Here is a 15,039-nt window from a genome sequence, read left to right as displayed (position 1 = left end):
ACCTGATGTGAAAGAAGCGTTTATAAGTTTGGTAATGAAGGGTGAGAGTTCATGGGCGGCGTCTTTTATGATTTGGGCTGGACATGGGTCGCCCTGGCAGTTGGAGGGTTTGAGAGTGAGGATGACTTTCTCGACTTCTTTAGTGGATACTTTGCGAAAGTAGGAGGGAGGGATGTCTAGTGTCGGAGGAGAAGGCGGTGGATTTCACAGTTGGTAATGAGTTTGTGGTAACCTTGGAATGGGTGCCTGCGTTGACAATAGTAGGGCCAATTATAGATGCTTTTTTGTTGTTGATCTTTGCCTGAAGCGTTGTTATCTTATTGGCAAGGGCATTCTGTATGCCTGTGCACCAGTTCTTATCTTTGAGGCAGGAGTCGGGTGCTTGGATAGGGGATTCTACTTCCTTTAGAATGGCGAACAATTCTTTAGTGTTGGATTTGGCTTGGGTGATACGGGTGTTGTAGGAAGTTTGTTTCGCAAGGAGGATTTCTTTTTTGTAGAGGGTAGCTAGTTTCTTCAGGTTGTTTTTATTGATGTCTGAGGGGTCTGATCTCCAAGTCTTTTCACTGAGGCCTTTTTACCTTTGTTTCTATTCTTTAGTGGCATTCCATTTCTGTTAGATTCTTCTTATGTTCTATACACAGAGCTTTACACTGGATATTTCACCTACAGATTGCAAAGCTATGAGTTAAATTCTTGTGGGCAAATAACATTTTTGGAGAATATAATTCTGAAATCATTAGTTCACCTGGTCAGGCAGAGCTATTTATCTCACCTTCTTAAATGCTGTTGGTCAAAGGTCCTTGTTGATTCTTTTAGGAAGGCAGCGTTCCACATTGTTGCACGATCGCTGCCATCCTGAAAGTGATCTTTATGTTTTGTCTGACGGTGATGACGTCATCCGCCGTGGCCATACAATGCAAAACAATGCGAAACAATCCAAGGCTAATCTCGTTGAATTCACTACCAAACTTACTTCCTTGACTGATAAATCAATTTAATGCATAATTAAAATAAAGTTAAAGGTTAAGAAAATGGTACCTCTGTAAAAACAATTCTTCAAAATTATAATAGTTTTTTTTATTTTTAAAAGCAAAAACAGCCAGGGCATTACTGAACATACACAAGTTGTTTTACATATTTTCAGGGGGAAAAGCCAGCTGTTACTATCTTTCAATCAATGGGGAAATCTAGACCAAAATAGTGTCCACCTTATTAGAATGCGCTCATTGACCAATGTTTTTTGCGTTAATGAGAAAAATACAACCGTTTCAACATGCACCAAAACTCTGCTTTAACATGGAAAACAGTTAACTTTACATTTCTAATCAGAGAGTAGCAGCACCTTGCAATGAATCTGTTTTCCCAGTGGTGACCTCCTACCATCTACCATGTGGCCTGGGGACGGCAGCCACTACCTGATCCTGACCCTAAGGGTGGCAACGTGAGAGAGGATCACAAGGGGGAGGGGGGAACAATCTCTGGGGAAATACAATGGATTCATCGGATGAGACATTTTTTCCTTGCAGGATGAATCTCCCATTTTTTAAATATATTTTTTACAATCTTTACATTTTATTGATTTTAAATGTTACATGGGAAACTTTACAAACATCCAATAACCAAAATTCAACAATACAATTTTTTTCCCCCAGTAAACCCCCCTGCTCCCCAGCTCTGCCCCTGCGGTGTTCCCACAAGCAACCAGAAGGAGGTAACCACCATGAACTTAAACACAAACGGAATAGTATCAGTATGCACGATCAGCTATTGTTCTGTCCCATAAGGCAACTTATCCCCCCTGCTGGGGGGAACACACCAGCGGGTGAAACGGATCTTCCACTGCACCACGCCTGTCCTGATGCCCCGACTCCATTATCTCCCAGCGGGTTATCCCGTTAGGTAAGATTTTCATAGCAATGATAAATCCTCCTGACCTGTGTCAGCCCCAGAACATTTTGCTTTTCCTGGTGGATTATTTTTCCTTATACCTCTGTGAGTGGGAACCTTTTCCCAAACTCACATAATCTTTTACTCTTTTTGTGGGTGTCATTTTTAAGACTCTCCATAGTGTCTTTTAAAAGTTATCCTCTTTGACAAATTTTTGGCAATAAGTGCCTATTGTCGCTGGGTTGTCGTAGGGGCTCCCCTTTTAACTTTCTCTAGCTATCCTTGTGAGAACTACCGTTTCCAAGGGTAGAAAGGATCTTTGGATCCCTTTTACATTTTATTAGGAGAGACCAGCACCCCCCACCTTATGAGGAGTGCTGGGGAAATACTAATTTTAAATGTAACATTTATGCTACAAGGACAAACTTAATTTAATAGCTGGTGGCAGTGAACCTTTTTATTAATTCGGTGCACCTTTACCGTGGGCTATTTGCACAGCCCCGGTCCAAACACCCATGGGTGCTCATTTTACCAAAATGGCCCCCATCTTCTTTTTTTCGCCATTTTAGCGGTCCTTGTGCTTTCTTGCTCCTTCTCCTGACATCCAGGGTGGGAAATTCCTTTGTGAGATTTTGATCTTCGGCGGGAATCCTGTGTATTCCCCACCCAGGCTCCAGAGTGTCTGTGAAGGCAGGACATGTGGGAGAAGTCCAAAACTCTGAAGCCCTTTGTCTTCAAGCCTGATTCCAAGAATCCAGTTCACAGTGGAAGGCCGGCTGTCCTGAAAGGACTGCCAACCCCCCACCCTCCAAGTTTGAATGTTGCATGGCTATTTGATTGGCTGTGTTCCTGCATAAAAGTCAGATCCTGGAAGCTGAAAAGGTAGTCAACCACTGGAACCAAAACCGAAGAGGAAGATGAAGAAACCGCAGCTGAGATGATTTCCAGCGACCAGAGAGCCTGCTGTGTAACCAGAGCCTGCTGTAGCCCTTCCTTCCAATCGACCTGGGGATCCCGAAACGATGAACCCCGACCCAGAGCCTGGTAGGACCCACTAGACTCAAGACCACCTGCATTCTGAGCCATTCCATGTTGTGCTGCGACCTTGCGGGGCTGCAATACCCCAATACCTCTAGCCATCTGACGGTACATGGTACTGCGAATTCCGAATCTCGCTGAAACTTCGTGGGCATTTGCTGGATTTCCAGAGGCACGAATCAGGTCTGAAAAGTCACCTCACCAGAGTGCTGGACCTTGCAAACGACGAGAATCCGACCAGCGATATTCTGTCTTCTTCTGTGCGCCTAAAATGGCACCAAATCCACAGAGCCGCATCCAGCCATGACGAACCTCTTGCCTGGAGCCTTCTCCTGTGATCCCTGCTGCAAAGGTTCTTCCAAAGTCCTGTCTTCTGTCTTCTTGACAAAGGTATCCATCGACCAGATTTTTGGCTGCATATCCGGAAGTCTTCCTGATTCAACTCTTCTTCTGTGCTGAGGTACTGTGTTGGCTGGGGTATTTTACCTACCACTTTGTGATTTCTGTATAGCTTTGGGGTGTTTTCTGTGATTGGGAAGGCACTCATCCAGTGCACCCAGGCCCAGCGCCGAATCCTCCTAGGGTGTCTTCTCTGAAGTCCTTGGACCCTCAACTAACTTTAAAGTGAAATGCTTACTTGTTTGAACAGTCTTCCTGTGGAACTCTGACCCTGCCTACAGCTGGCACCTAGACCACTAGGGTCACTCTAATGCCTCGGATTGAACTAATGTTATAGAATAAGGAAAGGACTGGATAAGAAAAGAGTACTGCATTGAAAAGAATAGCTGTTCAAAAGTTACTTGTAAAAGAAGTTGATTGGTAACTAACTCTGAGAGTGAACAATTGCAAAAGTTCTTACTTACCTTGATTGTGTGTTGCACTATTCTGAAAAGTATATATAGGTTCTTTTACTCACCTGTGAATTGCTTGTGCCTCTTCCCCAAAAGTAATGTTGGTTTCACTTTACTATTCCTGTTAGGATAAATGTACGAGTGTCCCCAATTGGGTCTTGCTTCCCCGGACTTGCTCTTAACCTGTCCAGAATAAGTGTGTCCAAGGTTATACTTACCTTTATAACCCCTTAAGTGCCAAGGATGAGATACTGTGTCCTTTTTGGCACTGCACTTTGTGTGATCCCTGGAAAGGGATCACACAAAAGTAATATCCAACCCTCGGGCTATGTAAGGAGGCGGTCCCTCCTCACGGCCCGGGGTTGGATTTCCTTCAGTTTCACATCAGCGGGCATAACGCGTGCTGACGTGAAACAAAGTAATTTTCACCACAGCAGCCATTTTCGGCTGTCGCAGTGAAAAGAGAAGGTGAGTTTCCTTCTTTTTCTCCCTCGATCTGCAGCATTATTGTGCAATTCAGATCGAGGGAGTTGTTGGAAAGGGGAGACTCTCCCATTTCCAACAACACCTTATTTGAAGCATTGCTGGGCGCGGATCGGGTGCACATTGCTCGATCTGTGCCCAGCAATGCCACTAGACCACCAGAGATCTGTTTTTGAAGAGGGTGGCAAGGGGACTGCTTATTATGTAGGCAGCCCTCTCCCCTCATCCTCCAAAGCATGTGGTAGCACGTGTTGGGCCTCCTGGGGGCGGATGGGCACAGTAATGTGCCCATCTGCACCTAGGCAAGGGGCAACAAAAAAAAAACAAAAACAATGTTTTGAGTGGGGGATGGGGGACACTAGACCACCAGGTATTTTATATATTGAAAGGGGGTGCCCCCCCCACACTAAACGGATGATCTGGGGTGATGTCCCTGGCCTTGGGCGGCTGTCTCCCATGTGGTTTGACCATACCCAAGCCCAGTTACGTTTTCAGGCAGCCCCGGCAGGGTCCCCGACCATCCCGATTATCCTCGGGGAATGGACGGGGACCCTGCCAGGGCTCCCTGGGACTGCCGTTGGACTTGTGGACGGTCAACATTTTCTTTTCCACCCAGGTAGGTGCACCCACACGTGAGGTACTGTTTTCATCCGGACACCTGTTGGAATGTGGGAAGGTACGACATGTGTTGTTGGTGGCGTGTTTCAGAAGTTTCCAGGTGGGAAATGTCTGAAAATGGAGTTATTTTTTCTTAATTTTGAGACTTTGCCAGGGCTTGTGGGTAATACATTCTAAGGCGGTTCGCCCAAGTCAGACCTCTGGGGATTCCCACGGGTGTCTTTTTGGAAAGGCATGGGGTTCCCTGTTTTCCTTGGTGGCTGCGACACCCCAGGATCAAATCTGTAGGTTGTCTCCCAAAACCCTTTAGGGATTGCAGTGGTTTAGCCTTTTCCCTTTGCGCCCAGGTAGGTGCACTCACACATGCGAGGTACCGTTTTCGTCAGCACACCTGTGAGAACACGGGAGGTAGGACATCTGTTGTTGGCGGCTTGTTTTGGTGGGTTGGCAGGGGGACATGTCTAAAAATTGTGGGTAATAAATTCTGGGGTGATGTGCGCAAGTCAGACCTCTGTGGATTCCCACGGGTGTCTTCTTTTCAGAAATGCATGGGGTTCCCCGTTTTCCTTGATGGCTTCCACACTATAGGCCCAAATCTGTAGGTTTTCCACATGAGCAAAATCCTGCAAAATCTGCTCTGCCGAAAGATTTGGGGTTACCAGTGGATTAGCCTTTTCCCTTTGCACCCAGGTAGGTGCACCCACACCTGTGAGGTACCGTTTTCGCCGGGACACCTGTGGGAGTGAAGTTAGGACTTTTGTTGTGTTTGGTTGGTTTTCATAATGTTTTCATACATTTGCTGCTGCACTTTGTCATGAAACCCTTTCATTTCCCAAATGTGACCTAAATGTAGTCGATGCTTTAGGTCCTATACACTTTTGTAAGCGGCACAAGTCATCTACCCTTCAAAAGGTCTGTCCGTGCTCTTTCAAAAAATGTATACTTGCCCCTCCTCACCACATTCGTTTTCCTTATTTACACATGATAAGTACGTCTGTTTAGGCCGTAAGCATAAAAATCCTGTGTACCATGGCTCCGTCTTTGACTTGTGGTATTGCTTGTTCTGTGAAACTTTATGGAATATTTGTGATTTCCTAACTGGAAGAGTCCAGGGAATGTAGCAGAGCATTGCTTTTCTCAAAATTCACAGAGGCTATTGCCTTACCAGGCCAACCATGTCCACCACATACCTTTTTTCTGTCATTTTTCCCAAAACAACGGAAATGTTCCCTACGTAGTTGTTGCCGGACCTGCGCAGATCACCCACTCCTAAACTTGGAATGTTGTCTACTTTTCAGAAATGTATGCCTTTCTGTCTTCCCATTGAGCGTTCCTAACCACCTCTTCCATTCCGTCCACTCATGTCCTATTGGAAAAACTGACAAAATCGCCTACCTCTCACAAAACAGATGGTAACCATATAAAAATATGTTTTTTTGGTTTCCACTCAACCTGTTCTTGAAAGCCTGTAAAATGGTGAATTCAGCACAGTAGACCATTTGTTCCAAGCTTTTACAAGGAAAAAAAACAAAGGCTTCTTTGTACATCATTTTATTGCCATTTTCTGAAAAACCCAATTTTCTCCCTTTTTGGTTATTTTCTCTCACCCCATTCAGCAAACTAGGATTCCTTGATGGTGTTAAAGTTACAAGGGATTGAATGGCGACATATCAAAATCACCAAAAAAGGCCTTGTCACAGGGGATGGGGGGGCCTTGGCAGTTAAGGGGTTAAGTTGCTGATAGCCCCTTTAAAAGTATATGGGTTTTACTTACCTCGTGTTAGCTGTGTGCCATACTAAAACAAGTTAAAGAATTATTGCTTATCTCAATCTGTGTTCCACTAATCTTAAAAAGCAGCTGTAATAGTATGTTACAATATTAGGTTTGACCTGCCTATAATAGCGGTTTGCCATTCCTGAAAAGTGTTCAGTTCGGTGTAGCTGCCCTTGGATTGCCTGGAGAATCCAAAATGAGCGTAAAGAGTTCTTGCTTACCATAGACTGTGTTACACGTAGCTGAAAAGCAACTGAAATTGTACATTACACCAAAAAGGTATTACTCACCTAGTATAACTGTGTGTTATCACAAAAACAGTAGAGGTATTTACTGTTTCTCGAATCCGTGTTCCACTATTCAGAAAAGTATATTTGCAAGTTGGTTGTGATTTACTTGTTGAGTGCCACTGTATAACTGACAGGCTCTCCTACCCTTGAATTACTGTATAGTAATCCGAAAGTAATTTATGGTTTTACTCCAGGAATAGGTGTCACCTATACTAAATGCGTATGATAAGGTCTGACTTACCTAGAAATACTGTTAGTGTTCTAAACAAGGCCTGTGCTTTGGTCTGTGTACTTTAACCCTTTAAATGCCAGCGACGAGCCGGCTCGTCGGTAAAAACCGCTCCAGGTTGCCACCGACGAGCCGGCTCGTCGGTGGCACTTAAGGGGCTAATGAGGGGGGAAATGTTGGCGGATTTGGGCGGTGAATACCGCGATTTAAAAAAAAAAAGCCATTGGCACTGGGGGGGAACCTCAATGGCACTTAAGAGGTTAAAGACTAGTGGTGTGTTTGTATAATTGTGGTGATATATAATGTGATAGTACTTGCTTAACCAAGAATCTCTTGGTCTGCTTGTATTTTAAATATACCTTTTATGTTTTACAATACATAGTGTGTCAATGTTTCTTTGGACCATATGTATAATAGAATTCATTTGTACTGATTCTACAGCCCTCTCTCCCTCCTAAAATAAGCATGGCTGCTCTGTCAGATGGTACAACCTTATATTCAGAGTGGAGTCATGTACGGTCTTAGTTGAATGGTTTTACTAAGCCCCGAGTTGGACTTCAGAAAAACTGTCCTAACAATCCCCCACCCCGATATTTTGCTCTGAAACTCAACCAGCTCGTTTCTATCTCTCCACTCCAACCATGGAGGGCGGCAGTGATTTTTTCCATCAAAAAGATAACTTTTGCTTTCGCCACCCATTCCTCCTGAGTAGGGAGCCATGGCCTCTTCCAATGTGTCATTACACCCGCCCTTGCGGCTAACAATAAAAAGCGTACCATGTGTGGCAGGCTCTTGAACACCCCTTCTATCCCTTCAAACACAAACAGAATCATTAGGGGGCCAGGGGCGAGATATCCCCCCACAGCGTTAATCCACCCCACACCTCTGCCCAATATGACTGCACCACTTCACAGTCCCACCACAAATGCCAATATGACGCGCGTTCCCCACACTCTTGCCAGCACAATGGACTTGCCCTCCACCCCCCCCCCCGAACATCCTTGCCAATCGAGCAGGGTCATATTGCCACCTATGCTGCTTGATCCCATGTAGCTTGTACTGGCAGGAAATCTAGATCTTAAAGGCTCTGCTGCATATCTTATGCCACAGCGCCTCCATAATCTCACTGCCCATGTCCCACTCTAACTTTACCCCCAGACCCTCCATGACCAAACCCCCTTCCCCCACCCCACCGCCCAACTCCAGCAATGCTCCACACAAGTTTGAGATCAGGCTCTTCATCTCTCAGTGGGAGTCCAAAATAAGTTCCACCCGTTCTGCTGTGAGCACCCCCTTAAACCGGAGATACATCGACACAGAGTTTCCCTATATGCAAGGCCAACTCCAGCTCCTGAATGGACATGAACCTCCCCACCCCTTTCCAAAGTTGGCCAACCCTAGCCAGACCAGCCTCAAATCACACCCGGTATCTACTCACTTCACGGATCTCCCTTCACATCCCAGGTGCCCTTAGGTGGCTCATAAGTGACGGGCATGTTGTAATCCCCCACATCCCTGCACTCGGACTCCACATTTGCCACATCACCCCCAGGATGGGATGCTCTCTGATCGTGCACTGCAACGATGACTGGGGAGCCCACAACCATTTACTCACTGTTGCCGGTTACAGATGTGGGTTCTCAAGGAGGACCCACTGCTTCCCAACATCCTCTCTGAGGTAAGGGACCAACACCCTTAACTGGGCTGCCCTGTAGTATCCCCTAAGATTCGGGAATCCTACACCCTATCTCTCCTTCGGCAGGATCAGAGTTCCATACGCTACCCGTGGCTTCTTCCCCTGCCATAGAAATCTCAACATACTCCCCTTGGCCTCCCTCAGCAACCCCTCTGGGACCGCGACTGGGAGCATCTGAAAAAGGTACAGTATCCCAGCCAGGATATCGTGAGCATTTCCCATTTTTGCATGTCCCCATAGAACAACACGAGCAGTGGCGGGCAATTTGGCTCACATACATTTGGCAGCCTACGTGTAACATTGACCCCCAGATATCGGACCCTCTCCAACTGTACTACCATTCCCAAGGGTACAAGAATCGCAGTATCCCTCTCCCCGTCATCATCAAATGGGAACAAAATGGATTTAGCTGTGTTAATCTTAAACCCAGAGAACCTGCCGTATTGCTGTATCTCCCTCAAAGCAAAAGGGACTTAGGAGTGTGGGTTTGTTAACTGCAACAAAAACGTCATCACCCCCCCGCCCAAACCCCCTCAACCTGAGGTGCCTTCCTGAGCCTCTCTGCCATCGGCTCAGAGGAGAGCGCGATTAATAGGGGGATGGAAGGGGGAAGAGAGCAGGCACTCCTGCCTCGTACCACGCCCTATCCCAAAGGCATCCGAGAATAGCCAATTTACTGTCACCCTTGCAGTGAGACCTGGATACAAGGCTTGGACACTGGCGGGGGCCCCCACCCCAAAACCATATTTCCTTAACACTGCATATAAAAAGGGCCAGTCCACCCTATCAAAGGCATTTTCCGTGTCCAAGGCCAACAGCGTTGGTTGCCCCCGCGCTGCATCCATCAAATGCAAGGTCTTCCTCACCATGTTCGCCCCCTGCCTCCCATGAATAAAGCCCACTAGATCCTCATGAACGAGCCGAGGCATTAGCATCTTGACCCGGGAAGTCAATACCCTGTTGAAAATCTTTGCATCCACATTCAAAAGTGATATGGGCCAATAGGACCCGCACACCTGAGGGTCCCTACCCGCCTTAGGAATCACTGTTACCAGGGCCTGGCCAAAAGATTCTGGGGCCCACCCCACCTCCTGAATATAGTTAAAAAGTTTCATCGAATGGGACGCAGTTTTGTAAAAAACAATCATAAAACCCTCTTCACCAGGTGCTTTCCCCACCTGCATCCCCCAAAATCGCCAATACCACTTCCTCCGATCGGATGGGCCCATCTACCAATGGTATCTCTTTCTCCATCAGGGTCAGGAGTTCAATCTCTCCCAAGTACGAATTAAGCTCCACCTCATCGGCCTGTGCTACCACTCCATACAGCACCTGGTAAAATTTCACAAAATGGCCCACTATCCTGGAGGGGGACGTATTCACCTGCCAGTCAGTCAGTCCCAGCGATCCCCTCAAACCATCTCTCCGCCTACTGCCCACGTAGTCTGGCTGCCAGGAGCTCATCAGCCCTATCCCCTTCTCATAGTACTTCTGTTTTAGGAATTGGAGATGCCTAACCACCTTCCCAAACTACAGGGACTTCAGTTCCTCCCGTGTCGCCCGTACCTCCTGAATGAGCACCATTCTGTTTGCGCCCCCATGCCTGTAACCCACGTTCAAGAGAATCAATTTCTTTCTTCAGGCCCATCTCCTTGGCAGTCCTCTCCCTTTTCTTATTGGCCCTTTCTCCAACGGTCCCCGCCAGGTAGCCTTTGCTGCCTCCCACACCGTGCAGACATCCACTTCCCCGGTGTCATTAATATAGAAGTACTCCTTAATCCCCGTCTCCAGCTCCTTCCGGAACTTTGCATATTTCCAGAGTGAGTCATTACACCTCCAAACGGGGTCCCGTCCCTGCAGCCCCACCATTGTAAACCCCATTCGGACCATGTCGTGGTCCGACCAACTAATAGGGACATGTGCACACTCAACCACCCGGCCCAACAGCTCCAGGCTTAGGCAAATGTTATCGATACGGGTGTATCTTCTGTGAGGTGGGGGAAAGACGGTGTATCCCCGCTCCTGGGGATGAATCCATCTCCAAACGTCCTGGAGCCCATATATACACAAGCAATCCACCAAGCCCCCTTGACAACCCTCGACCCCCCGCCCTTCCTCATCACCCAGGGCTCTTCTATCCAAGCTGGTGTCCCCACCACATGTTAAAATCTCCCCCCATGGCTTCCCTCATCAATTGAGCCAGTGCCTTTGAAAAAAAGGCCTTCTGTGCTTGGTTGGGTGAATACATTGTTGCAAACGATATCCATGCCCCATCCCACCTCCCCATAACCCACAAGGCCCTTCAGTCTCCTTCAAACCTTAACCTAGTCAGCGGCACTTTCCTATGCAACAAAAGCCCAAAGCCCCCCTTCATGGTGTTCCCAGACACCCAGCACCCCCTGCCAGTGAGTCCAGATGGAATACCTCTCTCCTCCCCATCTAGTACCTAGTTTCCGGTAGCACCAACACCTCCAGGCCCGCTCTGCGGAATTCCCTAGCCACCAATGAACGTTGGGTCTGAGAGTTCAACCCCTTCACATTCAGGGTCCCAACAGCTAAATGATCCGACTCCCCCCCCCCCCTTTATTGCTCCCAACCGTTGCCATCTCTCAAACCCTTCCTGCAGGAGCTGGCCGTAACACACCCTGTCTGCAATCTCCCCCATTCTCAACCCCACCGCCCCACCTCCTTCACCCGTAGACCCAACCCACCTCCCCCTAGCCCTAGCAGAACCCCCTCACCCCACCCCCACCCTACCTCCTGAGACATCCATCAAACGATGGGCCACCAAGGGTGGAACAACACCCACCCCCCCCCTCGTTAACAACTCAAAAAGCAAACAATGAGGCAGAATCAAAACCACCCCCCACAACAGTTTGTCAACTCCTTCAATAAATAAATGCAGCAGCCGTTAAGAGCCGGGTGCTCACTTCACCGGCAGGGGAGCGTTCCGTTTTGACAATTTCCTGCCACTTGGGGCCCTCTTCTGCCGAGTCGGGCCTCTCAATGCCACCTGGCTGAACGTGGACCCCTCAAATCCTGTCCACTCCGCCCTCCACTTTTCTCCTCTTCTGCAAGATGTTAAAGAACCTGTTCCGAGTCGGTGCTCCTGGTGATGCGCTAGTCAACCGCTTTGATGAAAAAAAAACAGCGCAAATGGGAAAGTACACCTATAACTTATATTTCTCTCCGACAACCAGGCCGTAAGGGGTCTGCAATCCCTACATCTGGCCAGTGTGAAGCTCGAGAGGTCTTGATAAATTTGTATATCGTCTCCTTCATGTTGAATCGCACAAGCCAGCTTTGTTCTTTCTAGGCCCATCTTCTCAGTGTACCTAAAAAAATAAAATAAAACCTTGGACTCCTGCCTCTGCCCATGCCTCCTCGGTGGGCCCGCTCAATCTCCCCCTCCATTCCACTTTCCTCAGCGAACAGAGCGTTTGCTATCCCCTGGACCATCCTTTCCAAATCTTTAGCCGTCTCACCCTTCTTTTTCTGAAGACCGAACACACAGAGGTTGTTTTTCCGCTCCCAATATTCCAGATTGTCCAGCTTCAATTGATAGTCCTCATCCCGTGTCTCGAGGTCGGTCAGACAACCCTCGAACTTCATTTTGATGAGGTCTGCGTTCAGGTGGTTGTTTTCGATCCCTTCCACTTTGTTCTCCAAGACCTCGACCCTCCCCTCAGGTCCGAGATCGAGGCCTGAAGTTCTCCCTGCATGGCGTTTTGTCTCCTGGAGTATGTCCTTTATACCCTCTGCTGTAGGTGGGGCTTTAATATCTCCTTCCGGCTCCTGCAAAAGGGGGTACCCCAACCCTGTTCCCTCTATTGCGGCCTCTCTCTGGAATTGTAGTCCTTGTATGCCTCCCCATGCCTTCGCCGCCAGCTCGAGGCACCTCCGTAGATGCCACCCAAGGCTGGGGCACCCCTTGCTGTGTCTGTGTCCTGTATCAAGGGCTCTTCCCCAGTAGGCGCTCACAGTCTGGTCCAAAGACCTTTGAAGGGCCTAAATTCCCGGTGCCCAGTCTATTCACACCACCTGTGTGGTTCCACCACAACAAGAATTTGTCTGCTTCCGACATCCTAATACGCAAGGCCACCGCTGTCTCGCAGCCTCTCACTAGGACGCCAACTGTTGCGGAGCTGCCTGTGTACGCCTCCTTCGTGGGCTTTCCTCCTGTCTCCTCAGTCAGCTGGGTGCCTCCCAGCCAGGTCACCACCCGGAGAGCCCCTCACAGCCCCGGACAGGCACCCCTCTCTGCAGGCCGGCACCAGGCAGGGCTATCTACCGACAGACTGCAAGGCTGGCTGCCGCGCTATGTACTGAAGCTCAAGTCACAGCCGGGCCCGGGGCAAACTCCTTTCTTGCGTGGGAGCCATTATCCAGCCGGGCTCACCGCACACCGACACCTCGTTGGCATCCAGCTCTCCGCTTGGGCCCCCGGCACTACTCCGTACTGCTCTGGGTCCCGACAGCCTGACTCCACCTCCTGCTCTGGGAGCTGACCAGGGACCCCCGCTGTCATTGCCACATGTGCGCCGGGCTCCCTTTAGCACACCTTCGAACAGGCCTACACCCGTTGCTTCGGCGCAGGTCAGGCCCACCTCATACCCGGTGTGCGCCTCACTTCCCTACGGCTGAGGGACTCATCACCCACACCCGCGTTCTCTGGGGTTACCACAACCACTGCCCCTTGTTAATCTCAGGCCCTGCCGTTGCTCGCTCTCAAATCGCCATGGGGAAGCAAGCTGAGCGGAGCTCCTTCAAGGCACAACCATGTGGGTGCACGCCCTGTGGTGGTCTCAATCTCCCATTTGTAACCCTCTAATGGCCTTTTGTGATTCCTCCCCTACTCACTTAAAGGAGAGTGCTGAATCTCTCCAATTCCAATCTACAGACCACCTTGCAAACACCAACTTGCCTTCAAAACCTATTAGAAACATTCCTCCAATGCGTTCATGCAAACCAGCTAAAAAGGACTACTATTGTCAGAAACACCTTAACGACGAGGTAGAAAAGTGGAGGAATGCAGCGCTGGACAAGTGCCAAACACAGACAATGCTCTAGTTGCTGAGAGCATGCACCTGTGCCGGGGACATTTAAAAAAGGACCGCCTGAAACCATGAGACTTCTGGTGGGAGTGAACGGTTCCTCTCTGTGCGACTGACGGATTGAGCAAAAGACGGTGGAGCCAACCGATTTAGGTGCCGAGAAGAGGAAAGCTGTGCGAGGAATATTACACACAGCAGGAATGCCAGAAGCCAGTGAAGGGCTACTGGATGTTCGCCAGTAGCAGAAAGCAGCGAGGCACTTACTGAACGCCCGTGTGAAGCAGAGAAGGCCATCTGGAACCACGGGAAACAGTGACGCAGAAAGCTGAGCTGCGTGAGGAGGAAGCCACCTGAAGATTGCTTTCGGCAGGCTGCGAGAAAGACGAGGAACACCACGAAAAGCCGGGGAGTACATGCTGGGACGAAGGGAACACTGTGGCATATCGGCGAGCACGCTGCATGCGAGTAGTTGAACAAAATAGAACAAAGAAAGAAAGCAGTTTTCTGAAAGTGAGAATGTGCTTCTGCTAAAGAAGGGAACCTTTAAAGTTCAACCATATGTTCAAAATATACATACAATAAACAGAAATAAATCAGTATATAATTGACAAAAAGAAATAGTCAATAAGGCTCAGGTGGTGAATTACTAAAAGTGGAAGTGTGAGGAAAACACTAACAAGGTAATATACCATGGACAGAATGAATTGGCCAAAAGGGCTAATGTGGTGAATTGTCAAGTGTGGGAGTGCAGACAAATGCACATGTACAAAAAGCCCTGGCAGCAGAGTATACCAAGCAATTACAAGTGTGTAAATACAAGAAGCCCTGGCAGGAGAGTATTCCAGGCAACTACAAGTGTATGAATATAAGGGAGATTACAGCAGGTATCCCGACAACTCAAAGGCCAAAGGATAAGGTGTATGATTTTTGATATTGATAAAGGGGAAAGACAAGAACTGTTGCGTATAAAAAGAAAACATGAAGGATCCAGGGGAAGGGAGACACCCTCCTGGATAAAGGAGCCATATCCTTGAGAGACTTTATGTTGGTGTTACTTATTGCTTTGCCCATTTGAATATTTCTAAAACACTGAAGGCCAAAGACATTATCCTTTTG

At 48.3% G+C, this 15,039-nt stretch overlaps 1 protein-coding gene across 1 annotated transcript in view; it reads right to left on the bottom strand.

Annotated features, from left to right (window-relative positions):
• Window positions 1-15,039, bottom strand: part of DDX55 (DEAD-box helicase 55) — a 345,960-nt gene that overhangs the window by 259,916 nt on the left and 71,005 nt on the right. The window lies entirely within an intron of this gene.

The sequence above is a fragment of the Ambystoma mexicanum genome, chromosome 10 (genome assembly GCF_040938575.1).
Source record: "Ambystoma mexicanum isolate Mex_15411 chromosome 10, UKY_AmexF1_1, whole genome shotgun sequence".
Lineage (NCBI taxonomy): Eukaryota > Metazoa > Chordata > Amphibia > Caudata > Ambystomatidae > Ambystoma > Ambystoma mexicanum.
Note: the sequence above shows the minus strand (reverse complement) of the source record. Positions and strands in the feature narration are given on the sequence as shown.